This window comes from Artemia sp. Qi Xiang Cuo, chromosome 6, assembly GCF_049724085.1.
Source record: "Artemia sp. Qi Xiang Cuo chromosome 6, ASM4972408v1, whole genome shotgun sequence".
NCBI lineage: Eukaryota > Metazoa > Arthropoda > Branchiopoda > Anostraca > Artemiidae > Artemia > Artemia sp. Qi Xiang Cuo.
The window spans coordinates 11,137,314-11,149,918 of NC_142799.1; the positions used below are offsets into that span (position 1 = coordinate 11,137,314).

At 32.1% G+C, this 12,605-nt stretch overlaps 1 pseudogene; it reads right to left on the minus strand.

The window, feature by feature from the left end:
- Nucleotides 1-268: 268 nt before the first annotated feature.
- On the minus strand, nt 269-1,330 carry LOC148950861 (uncharacterized; annotated as a pseudogene).
- Between the last annotated feature and the right edge of the window lie 11,275 nt (nt 1,331-12,605).

Here is a 12,605-nt window from a genome sequence, read left to right on the forward strand (position 1 = left end):
AAAAACAATTGGGAAATTTTTTCCCAAGACAGTGCAATTTAAATCGGTTAATATTTCGGCCCTATGTCCAAGGGCCGTCTTCGGCACAACATTAAAGAAAAAAAATACATATATAAACAACTTACATTAAAATACGAAGTTTAAAACTAAAAATGCTTTTAAAAACTTTTAAAACAGCCCCAGTATCCTTACTTCAACGAAGTTCAACCAGGACTGATAAATAAAATGATGAGAGAGGGTGAATTCATTCAAACGAAATAAAATGAAATTATTTACTGCAAGTTTTCAAAGCTAATTTTGCTTTTTTAGCAGCTAGTATTACAGGCCTCTTTGTAACGGGTTCAATACTTTTGTCAATTGGTTTAATAAATTATTTTGTTAGATCATTTTTAATTAAATTTGAGTATAAGTAATTCAGTGAATATTCTCCTAAGTCCCTATTTAAGGAAATATTTTTATTTATTTTGAGCCTAATTTCGATTGATTCCTGGACCACCTGTTTTATCCCCAAATTACTGCTAATGTGAGAAAATTTTTCAAAAAGTATTGTGTGGCTGGGATTATCAAATATATGGCTAGCTAAAGCAGAATCAAAGGAGTTATTAGAACTATTAGCAATTAACGCTTTGTCTATGTCTTCTTTATGCTGGTGTATCCGTTTTTCTAGATTCTAATGAGTTCTGCCAACGTAGTAATTGCCACAATCGCAAGGTATTTGATAAACCCCTCTTTGGCGAGTAACTAGGGTTTTATCTTTACCGGAGTTTAAGAAATTTGTGATTTTAAAATTGTTACTGAAAACTAAATACAGATTGTTTTTTGTGCAAATATTTTTTATTTTTGTTGTGATTCTTGGGATGTACGGAAGATAGATTATATTAGAGGGTTTTTCTGGAGCCTCACATTGTGAAATATCGTTGATTTTACGAAAATGTCTTTTTAGTCTACGGTTAATCGTATTATTGACAAAAGGAATGGGTTATCCGTTGCCAAAAAGAATATCTCTGATAAAATTTATTTCTGCTTTTATATATGAATCGGAGCAAATGTTCAGGGCACGGTCAATGAGAGAAGTTACAACTGCTCTTTTAACTTGTGGGGGGTGATTTGAATTAATATGAAGATATCTATTGTTTTGTGTTGGTTTTCTATAGATAGCGAAGTCCAAATTATTAGTATTACGCATAATTAGCACATCTAAAAATGGTAGTTTATTTTCAAATTCAATTTCTAGGGTAAACTGCAAATTTTTATCATAAGCATTAAGATGATCTAGGAAACCCCGAAGTTCAATTTCCCCATAATTCCAAAGTGAAATTTCGTCATCCATGTAACGACCCCAATATACTTGTTTTAAAGAATAAGAATTTAATGCCCAATTTTCAAGGTTCTTGACATAAATATTAGCCAGTAGGCCAGATAGAGCTGCTCCCATTGGTAAACCATTTATTTGTTGATAAAAAGAATCACGAAACTGAAAATACATTGAAAACTTATTACAGATATTATATAGAAAACTTATTTAACAAGATTAAATAAAACTTCACCATCAATCCCTGTCGCTGAGTCTTCGATTAAGTGATAATTTTCTTCTATTTTGGTTTTTAATAATTGCTCAGAAGTAGCCACATCTATATTCGTGTACATGGAAACAATATCAAAACTACTAACTATTGTGTTTTCTGAAATACTTGTGTTATTAAGCGTTTTAACCAATTCTGCCGGATCACTAATGTAGGAAGTTTGTGGATACAGTAAAGGTTTGAAAGCTCAAGAAAACCATTTTCCAATATTAGAAGCAGGTGCTGTAGTACATACTACGATAGGTCTTAGGGGAATACCTTGTTTATGCAGTTTTGGTAAGCCGTAAAATTTTGGACAGAAACTACCACGGGGGTAAAACTTGTTGTATAATTGTGGTGTGATTTTACTATTCTGTTTTAGCTGTTTTAATTCATTTATCATATTATTCGTAAATTGATCAGTAGGATCATGAGTGATCGGTTTATATGTACTTGTATCTTTTAAAAGTGAACAGATTTTGTCATAGTCTGTCGTATCCATGACAACAAGTGAGTTGCTTTTGTCTGCCTTGGTTATTATAATAGATGGGTCTTTGCGGAGGTTAGATAATATTTTTATGGCGTGCAAATTTTTTTTTGTGTGAAAGTGGTAGGAGACTTAGCCTTTTTTTGGCTATTATAAAGGGTATTCATGAGACGAGACCTAACTTCATCAGGGTTTGAAACTGGGTAGATGGGTAGTATTTATGCAAAGCGGACTCTAAAGAGGAGACTATATCCGCCACGGGAACCTGTTTCGGCAGAAAAGAGAATTTTGGACCTTTTTCCAGTGTTTCGATATCCTGGGTTTCAAATGTTCTAGAAGAGAGGTTAACAACAGCGGGTCCAGGAGTGAATCTTGGAGAATAAATACGGTTTCTCATCAAAGATTCCTCTCTGAACTTTTTTAATTTTGTATAAAGTCGTTCCTTTGACGAGTGAAAATCATGGCGAAACAAATTCCTTTTTAATCTAACAACTTGGGAAAAATCAACAGCGGACAGGATTTCAAGCCAAAAAATTTCGAGAGATTTTCTTTCTGAGAAAATGATATGTCTTTTTTAATTTTTGTCCTTAATAATGTGGAATAAGGTTTTTAATTGTAGTGTATGAGCAAATTGCCCTTCTTTCCGGGTATTTAGATGTAGTTTATATCTTAAAGATTTTGGAATAAGATTTTCGTTTCTGCAGGATTCTAAAAAATTTTGTTGATTAAAATATTTGCATGTTTTTTACCTAAACTAATAAAATAAAAAATATCATAGGTCAACTGCTCCCCATAAGCCAGACACAAATATTGACAAAGAAGTAGTAATAGTGGTAAAGGTCCGGCCAGTGATTGCGTAATATGCCTTACCACGGGCCAGGCATCTATATATTTGAACCCTACGCCTAAGGCATAGATATGTGTGTAGGTTTTGAACGAATTGGGGTTACCAGGGTCATTTGTAAAGAGGTAGCATTTCTATAGAAGCTATAGTAATTTGAGAAATCATATGGAATTTGCTTGAAGGTATATACTTTGCGTACGCGCCCGCACAAACAGTTTTTTTCTGTTAATTTTACTTCTAGTGGTCATTACACTATTTGCCAGGGAATGAAGCAATTTAAAAATTTCAGTATACTGGTAACTACACCTTTACCAATATGTTTTAAGAAATTTAAAATTTAAATGTCTTTTTTTTTTTTTTTAGTGGTAAACCAAAACCGGTTTATCTTTTTTTTTTGCCAGTTATTTTTTTTATATATTAAGGTTTAATATTATATTATACACCAGTTTTTAATATTTTATATTCAAGATAACAATAAAAGCATTTTTTGTAAAAAACATTTACATAGAAAAATGGATAATTCTAAGCAATTTCTGGTGAGTAAAAAAAATATTCTCATTATTATATTAAAAAGAAATTGTCTTGTCATTAAGTTAAGTGTATTAATTGTTACAAAAGCTTCCTTTTTTGAGTTTCGGTTTTTTCCTTACCTATAGCTCGTTATCATGTACTGCTGGAAAATGTATTTCAATGATATTTTAGATCTTAGTAGGCTAATGATGCTTTTAGTCTTTAGAAGAAGAAGAATCAAAACAATTTAGAATCTATGCTGCTTACGGGGATTGACCGAGTCATGTTAATTAACTTTTCCACTTCTTAAATTTCTATTTATACATTTGATTGAAATCTGATAGTTTAAAGAGGAAAAAGGCTGTTATACCAAAGAGTTTAATAATTTCTGACTAAATTGACTTTGAGTTTCACAAAATGTTCATAACCGCATGATTAGTAACAATTTTACGCTTGGGTATACAAAGAGGAGGCTCGCTGAAGGAAGTGTCAGTGACCGGATAATCTTGAATAAGAAAAAACAAATCTGTTCTTATTCTAAAAAAAAATCTAAATTTGTAACAATGAGTATTTTATTTTTTTAATAAAGGAAAATACAAATATTTATTTAATTGAAAAAAAAAAAATGTTTTACACTACTTTAGATGCCTAACATAAACTGAATTATTTTCCAAACCCAAAATTCATTTTTGCTACATGCTAAATTTTTGTCTTTTTTTTTTTAAAGGAATAAGATACGTGCAATAAGCCCCCTTCTGAAAAGAAAGCAAGATTGAGCGAAGGTATATTAATGCAAGCTGCAAGAGCATCAGTTATCAAATTCGCTTCTAGAACTAAACAAGACCTGGACCAGTCAATGCCTGCGAATCTTTTAATGACAGGGTCCTCTGACCCCCGTGTTAGCTCCATGCCAGCTGGAAGGAACTTGAAAAGGGAGTGGACTGCTTCATATGCATCAGCTCAGCCTACTGAAGATTGTGAGCTTAACCCCCTTCAAGTTTTGCCAAGGAGTTCAGATATAGAAGCCCTGTCAGAATTTGTAAGTATACACATAATTTTTTTTTCTATCCCTATTTTCAAAAATAAGGTAAATTTTCTCAGGCGCATAGCTTTTGATGAGTAAAAAATAAAATTTGCTTCTAAAAACTATTTCATTTTATTTCATTAAACAAATTAGCTGGTATATATAAATTAATGCTTATCATGCATTTATATAACAAAAAAAAAAACCTTAAATCGTAACTTCTAATCAAGATGCATTCTAATGTAATAATTCCTTTTAAAAACTATCTATTCACTGTTTCTCAAACTATCGAATATTTCATACTAAACTGTCACACACATCCGGACTCTTATCAGATCTCCCCATCGCTTTTTAATCTGCTTTGAATTCTAAGTGAGCTTCTTAAAACAGGATATGTATTTGCGATAAGAAGAGTCCTTTGAATAATCTCCGATTATGGCTTTCACATGCAAAGAAAAACACTATTTTTGAACCAACTCAGGCAATTATTTTCGCTGAAAAAAAGATGCATTTGAGAACAGAATTTGAGGCTGTTCTATTTGAACAGTGTTGTGAAGTCCGATACCCCCAACTCGAAAGGGTATCGATCCTCTTACCTCGAAGGAAGATCCTGTTTCCCAAGGGTCCTCCCTGGGAGGGGTTGGGGGAGGGGGGCTCGAAAAAGGACCATCCAACATTTTAATTGACAAAGTTTATTAACTATAAAAAAAAAAAAATGATTATTTTACATAAAAAATAAAATAACTTTTCTAAAAATATATATATTTTTTAACATTTTCAGTTGACATTATGAAAGACATAAGGCAATGTAACTTTTTTTTTCTTCTTCTTACCAACTTAGGTAATTATTTTGTTTTGAAAGGCTCAAGAAAAGAATTTGAGGCTGTTCTATTTGAAGAGTGTTGTGGAGTTTGATACCCCACAACTCGAAAGGTAATCGATCCTCCTACCTCGAAGGAAACTCCCGGTCCACAAAGGTTCTCCCCGGGAGGGGTTTGGGGTTTGGAGGAGGGGGGTGGGGACTCTAAAAATATATATATTTTTTAACATGTTCAGTTGACATTATGAAAGACATAAGGCAATGTAACTTTTTTTTCTTCTTCTTACCAACTCAAGCAATTATTTTCGTTTTGAAAGGTTCAAGAAAAGAATTTGAGACTGTTCTATTTGAACAGTGTTGTGAAGACCGTTACCTCCAACTCGGAAAGGGTATCGATCCTCCTACCTCGAAGGAAGCTCCCGGTTCCCAAGGGTTCTCCCCGGGAGGGGTTTGGGGTTTGGGGGAGGGGGGCTCTAAAAAGGACCATCCAACATTTTAATCGCAATTTAATTGTTGATATGGACGGAGAAAAAAGTTCTTCTCTCTTACAAGTATTTATTTATCCCAGGTCAAACAAATCCGTTGGCAAAAAAAACAGGAAAATACGCATTATAGAGAAAGTAGCAACACCACTAACCGTCGACATATTTGATTCGTATCCATAAACTGACGCTAAGGAGACCGTATTCATAAAGCATACAGCCTCAGTTAAACAATGGTGGAATCTCATTTACACTTATAATGAAGGGTCTCAAACAATCGAATTGCACCCATATTTTGCATTTTTGTTTTCCAAAAAAAAATTTTTTGAATAAAACCATTAATTTTTTCTAATAATAAGACCACATTTTCCTGACTAAAAAAAAAATATATATTTTTTAACCAGGTCTTCTGTAGTTGCGAAAGACATAAGGCTCTGCGACTTTTTTTCTTCTTCTTTTAAGCTGTTAGGTGGTGGTGATGGTAGTTGACCAGATACTATGAGTACGGTACACGTTTTGTCAAATATAAAAAAATTTACATAAAAAATAAAACTTTTTTTTCTAAGTATTGAACATAAAGCACCACCAGCTACACACTTGGGTGATTTATAGAGACTCTCTCCAGAATATATTCTGTCACCACATTAAGATTCCAAGGATACCGCCAAGTTGGCCGTAGAGAATTTGGATTAGGAAGGAGGCTTCTTTAATAATGTTTTTGGGGACATGGCCAGCCTGGATGACTTAAGCTTCGATATTGACATGCCTGAGGATTGGGGGTGGACAGATAGTTTCATGTTTGTATATTTAGGTGATGTTACAACTAAATATGAATCGGGTCCTCATAACAAAATTCCATCAGAGGACAATACAGAGTGGCTCGACCAATTGTCCCCGAACACATTTGAATATGTGTTAGGGGACCTCAGGCCACACCACTACAATGTGATCGACCAAATCGTGAGCGGTTTTAGCTACAAGTCTCTGTCACCCGCCACCGTACAAACTACTGATAGCGATAGACGTACTAGTCCATCAGCAATCGCCCTGATTCGTATAGATTTTTTTCTCTCCAACTCTTACTTTCATCGTACATTATTATTCAGTACAAACTTCTGTGACTAAGTTAAATATCTTGGTTCGGTGGATATAATACAATATCACATGATACTAACCAATGCTTAGCATTTGACGAGTCGATCCAGTCCTGAACACAAACGAGGAGGGTTGGGAGTGGGGGTCAGTTTAACATCATCAATAGCACTAAAAATATTTTTTTTAACATCCAGTGCGGGTTATATTTTTTTTAAAGACGTGAGCAAAGATTTCTTGGCAATACACACGCGTTTATCAAATGAGTGGGAGTTTTTCAAAAAGGGGGCAAAGAGTCTTCGAAGTCCGTGGTCCACTTATCACGCGGGGGGTCGTGGATCTGTGGTTGTAGTTATTAAAAGTTTAAATGTTAACATTTGTAGGTTTAAAAAGGATTTTATTGTAAGAGGGGGCGGGGCGGGGAATATTGAATTAAAATATCATTCAGATTTAGAGGGGTGTAAGGGGATACAACGAATCTGTTTCGATACGAGGCTGCTGTGTTTCAAGTATGCGTTTTTAATTGCAGCATACAGACCACTTCAAAAAGATGCATCTAGGAAAAAGTTGGACAAAATTATAGTTAATGGTAGGGAGGGTTCAAAGTTCCCCAAAGTAAATTTTAATTGTTTAAATGGTCAATATCCCGTGACACTAAAAGGAATAGATATTTTTGAGCGGGCTAATGCACATTTAAAGATTGGTGTCACGGTGTTACAGTATGAAACAGAAGTCATTTAAGAAATTATCAAAAATTTTAAGTAAGTAGCAAATTCTTTCTTGAATTCCCCTCCTGGGTAAATAAAAAAGACAGTTCATTAAAGAAATTATGAAAAAATTGTAAGTAAGTAGCAAATTCTTTCTTGAATTCACCTGCTGGATAAACAAAAGACATTTCGTTCGAGAAATTATGACAAAATTCCAAGTAAGTAACAAACTCTTTATTGTTTTTCATGACTTAGATACAAGATTTAGAAATTTTATTCAATAAATTATTTAAAAATTCTCAGTAAGTAACAATTTCTTTCTTGAAGTCAACTCTTGGATACAAAATACGTAAATTTCATTTAAGAAATTATGAAAAAAAAACAATTTCTTTCTTGAAGTCAACTCTTGGATACACAATACGGAAATTTCATTCAAGAAATTATGAAAATATTTGTAAGTAAGTAACAAACTCTTTTTGTTTTCACTTCTTGTATATACAGTACATATACTTCTTTCAAGAAATTATTAAAAAAACGCAAGTAAGTAACTTTTTTTTTCTCTTTATCAAAAACAATTTTCACTTAGCTACACGATGTAGAAATTTAATTCAAGAAATTAGGAAAAAATTCTCAGTAAGTAACAATTTCTTTCTTGAAGTCAACTCATTGATACACAATACGGAAATTTCATTCATGTATTTCATGACTTAGATACACTATGTAGAAATTTTATTCAAGAAATTATGGAAAAATTCTCAGTAAGTAGCAATTTCATTCTTGCACTCGAATCTTGGATACAAAATGTTTAAATTTAAGTAAATAAATTATTAAAATATTTTTAATTTATTAACAAAATATTTATTGATTTAAAATCGTGTATATACAGAACATATATTTCATTAAAGAAATTGTGAAAAAATCGCAAGTAAGTAACTTTTTTTTTCTCTTTTTCACAAACAATTTTCACTTAGCTAAATGATGTAGAAATTTAATTCAAGAAATTATTGAAAAAATTCTCAGTAAGTAACAATTTCTTTCTTGAAGTCAACTCTTGGATACGTAATACGGAAATTTCATTCAAGAAATTATGAAAAAATTGTAACTAAGAAGCAAATTCTTTCTTGAATTTACCTGTTGGACAAACGAAAAAGACATTTCGTTCAAGAAATTATGACAAAATTCTAAGTAAGTAACAAACTATTTATTGTTTTCACGAGTTAGATATACGACGTAGAAATTAAATTCAAGAAATAATTAAAAAATTCTTAGTCTAAGTAGCAAATTCTTTCTTGAATTCACCTGTTGGATAAACAAAAAAAACATTTTGTTCAATTAATTAAGACAAAATTCTAAGTCATTAAAAAACTTTAGTTTTTTTACGAGTTAGATATAAGACTTAGAAATTAAATTCAAGAAATTATTAAAAAGTTCTCAGTCTAAGTAACAAATTCTTTCATTAATTCACCTGTTAGATACACAAAAAAAAACAAAAAAGACATTTCGTTCAAGAAATTATGACAAAATTCTAAGTAAGTAACAAACTTTATTGTTTTCACGAGTTAGATATACGATGTAGAAATTAAATTCATGAAATTATGAAAAAAGTCTCAGTAAGTAACCATTTCTTTCTTGAAGTCAACTCTTGGATACACAATACGGAAATTTCATTCAAAAAATTATGAAAATATTTGTAAGTAAGTAACAAACTCTTTATTAATTTCACCTCTTTGGATATACAGTACAGATATTTCATTCAAGAAATTATTAAAAAATCGTAAGTAAGTAGCTTTTTTTTTTCTGTATCACAAACAATTTTCACTTAGCTACACGGTGTAGAAATTTAATTCAATAAATTATGAAAAAATGTTCATTAATTAAAATTCTACTTATTGAATTAATAAATATGATACACACAATAAGGTATGTTCATAATAGTTATGATAAAAAGTATTTGTACGAAATGAACAAGATCTTTATTGAATTAACCTCGAGACTATACAGTACCTCGAATACCTACACGAAACGTGATAAAACGCATGTAATCGAAGCAGACTCGTTTAATGACTATCATTTAAACCTTTCCACACGAATGGGGTTTCTCCTATGGTTCCTACAACGTTCAAAAAAGTGATCAGTAATAACTCTCTACTATGATAACATTTGTGTGTTTTTAGGGGCAAATAGTGGAATACTAGACAATTCTACCTTGTTTTTTTTAATTTTTTTAAGTTTAATTTAGACAAACCTACGGGGGCGCACGTACGCTCGTCTAAATGTACCTTCAAAAAAAGAAATAAAGCTATTTAGAATTGGCATGGATCTCCTTTTTGGTCCATAAAAAAACCAGTATGTCTTAAAAAGTGGATTTTTCGTTCTTCTAACTTTTTTGCACTGTTTATGAACCAGTAGGGGATCCCTGTTCCTTTTGACAGGTGTCAAGGACAAGTAAACAAATGGTAAGCATTTTCGCAATATTTTTAATCACGTTTCTTAAATTAAGTATCCGTACCGTATATTCAAGAGGTGAAAATAAAAAGAGTTTGTTAAGAAATTAAAAATATTTTCAGAAGGTATAGAATTAGCTTTCCACATTGTGCATCCAAGAGTCTAGTTCTATAATAAATATGCTTCTTACTGAGAATTTTTCCATAGATTCTATTCTCACGAACACACAACGGGCAGGTATGCCTTAACCGCATTTACAGAAATTTATACAGTCTGTATACAAGAGTTTACTTCAAGAAAGAAATTGTTAATTACTGAGAATTTTTTCCTAATTTCTTGAATTAAATTTCTACATCGTGTAGCTAAGTGAAAATTGTTTTTGATAAAGAGAGAAAAAAGTTACTTACATGCGGTTTTATCATAATTTCTTGAATGAAGTATCTGTACTGTATATCCAAGAGGTGAAAACAAAAAGAGTTTGTTACTTACTTACAAATATTTTCATAATTTCTTGAATGAAATTTCCGTATTGTGTATCCAAGAGTTGACTTCAAGAAAGAAATTTTTTTTTTTTAATAATTTTATAAATTAAATTTACGTTTTTTTTATCCAAGAGTTGACTTCAATAAAGAAATTGTTACTTACTAATAATTTTTTCCTAATTTATTGAATGAAATTTCTACACAGCGTATCTAAGTCATGAAAAACAATAAAGAGATTGTTACTTACTTGGAATTATGTCATAATTTCTCGAATAAAATGTCTTTGTTTATCCAGCAGGTGAATTCAAGAAAGAATTTGCTACTTGCTTACAATTTTACCCAATTTCTTTAATGAACTGTCTTTTCTATTTGCCCAGGAGGGGAATTCAAGAAAGAATTTGCTACTTACTTAAAATTTTTGATAATTTCTTAAATGACTTCTGTTTCATACTGTAACACCGTGACACCAATCTTTAAATGTGCATTAGCCCGCTCAAAAATATCTATTCCTTTAGTGTCACAGGGTATTGGCCCATTAAAGAATTAAAATCTACTGTTGGTTAAATTGGATCCTCAAGACCCGTCACTAGAAGTCTATCCATATTTTTTTTATACGCTGATTTTTTAAGAGATCTGTAGGCCTAAAGTAAAAATGTAAAGGTTAACCACTTAAGACTCTTGTCGAAACATTTTTTTTGTATCCCCCGAGGCCCCTCTAAATCTGAAAGATATTTTAAATCAATATTACTCGCTCCCCCTCTTACCATCAAATCCCTTTTAAACCTACAGATGTTAACGTTTAAACTTTCAATAAATAACACCACAGATACACGCCCTCCCTCGTTATAAATGTCCCCCTTACGTTTAATATGCTTTGCTCACGCTATAAAAAACTACCCAAAAATTTAGAAATTCGGGTGTAATTCCAACAAATCTGTGTGCAAGTATTTCGAATACATCTCACCCATACTTTCATTTAAAAAAATATTTTTAGTGCTATTGATGCTTTTAAACTGACCCCCAATCCCCACACACTCAGTTTTTGTTCAAGAATGACTAGAATATTATCAGTCTATGAATGTGTAATGATAAGAGGGTCGCTTATTATATCACCTGAACCTACAGAGTTTAAATGGTCACCGACTTTTATACTGTAGACACACACGTGATGCAAGGCAGAGTTGGAGAGAAAAAAATCTGGAAGAGGGGATACTGTTGCTGTTGTATTACTAATTCTATCTATAGAATTAGGTGGAGTGGTGGCGGGTGACAGAGACTTGTCGGTAACACCACCCCCGATCTGTTCGATCACATTGGAGGGATGTGGCATGAGGTCCCCCAACACATTTTCCAAGGTGTTCCGGGACAAATGGTTGAGCCAGCTTGTATTATCCGATAATGAAATTTTTTTATGAGGATATTGTTTAGATTTAGTTGTGACATCACATAAATATACAATCATGAAACTATCTGTCCCCACACAATCCTCAGCCATGACAATATCAAAGCTAAAGTCATCGAGGATGAGCATTTCCCCAAAAACATCATTAAGGAAGCCACTTTCCCACTCCATATTCTCTACATCTAGTTTAGGTTTATCACGGAACTCCGCTGGTGGTGACAAAATTGGTTCTGTAAATATAGTTGCTTCATCACTCAAGTGTGTCACTGGTGGTTCTATATTTTTAATCTGTAGAAAAAAAAAGTCTTATTTTTTATGTAAATTTGTTATAGTTAATAAACTTTGTCAATTTCTCATAGTCATTGTCCCACTACCATCATCACCACCAAAACAATTGAAAGACGAAGAAAAAAAAAGTTACATTGTCTTATGTCTTTCATAACATGAACTGAACATGTTAAAAAATATATATTTTTTTGTTTGTCAGATAAATGTAGTCTTATTCTTAGAAAAAATTAATGGTTTTATTCCCAAATATTTTTTAAAAAAAATAAAAATGCAAAATATGGGTCCAATTCGATTGTTTGAGCCTCTTCAGTATAACTGTCAATGAAATTTGACCATTGTTCAACTGACGCAGTATGCTGTATGAATACTTGCTCCTCAGCTTCAGTTAATGGATACGAATCCCATATGTTGGGGGTTGGTGGTGTTGCTACTGTTTCAATACCCCGTATTTTAATGGTTT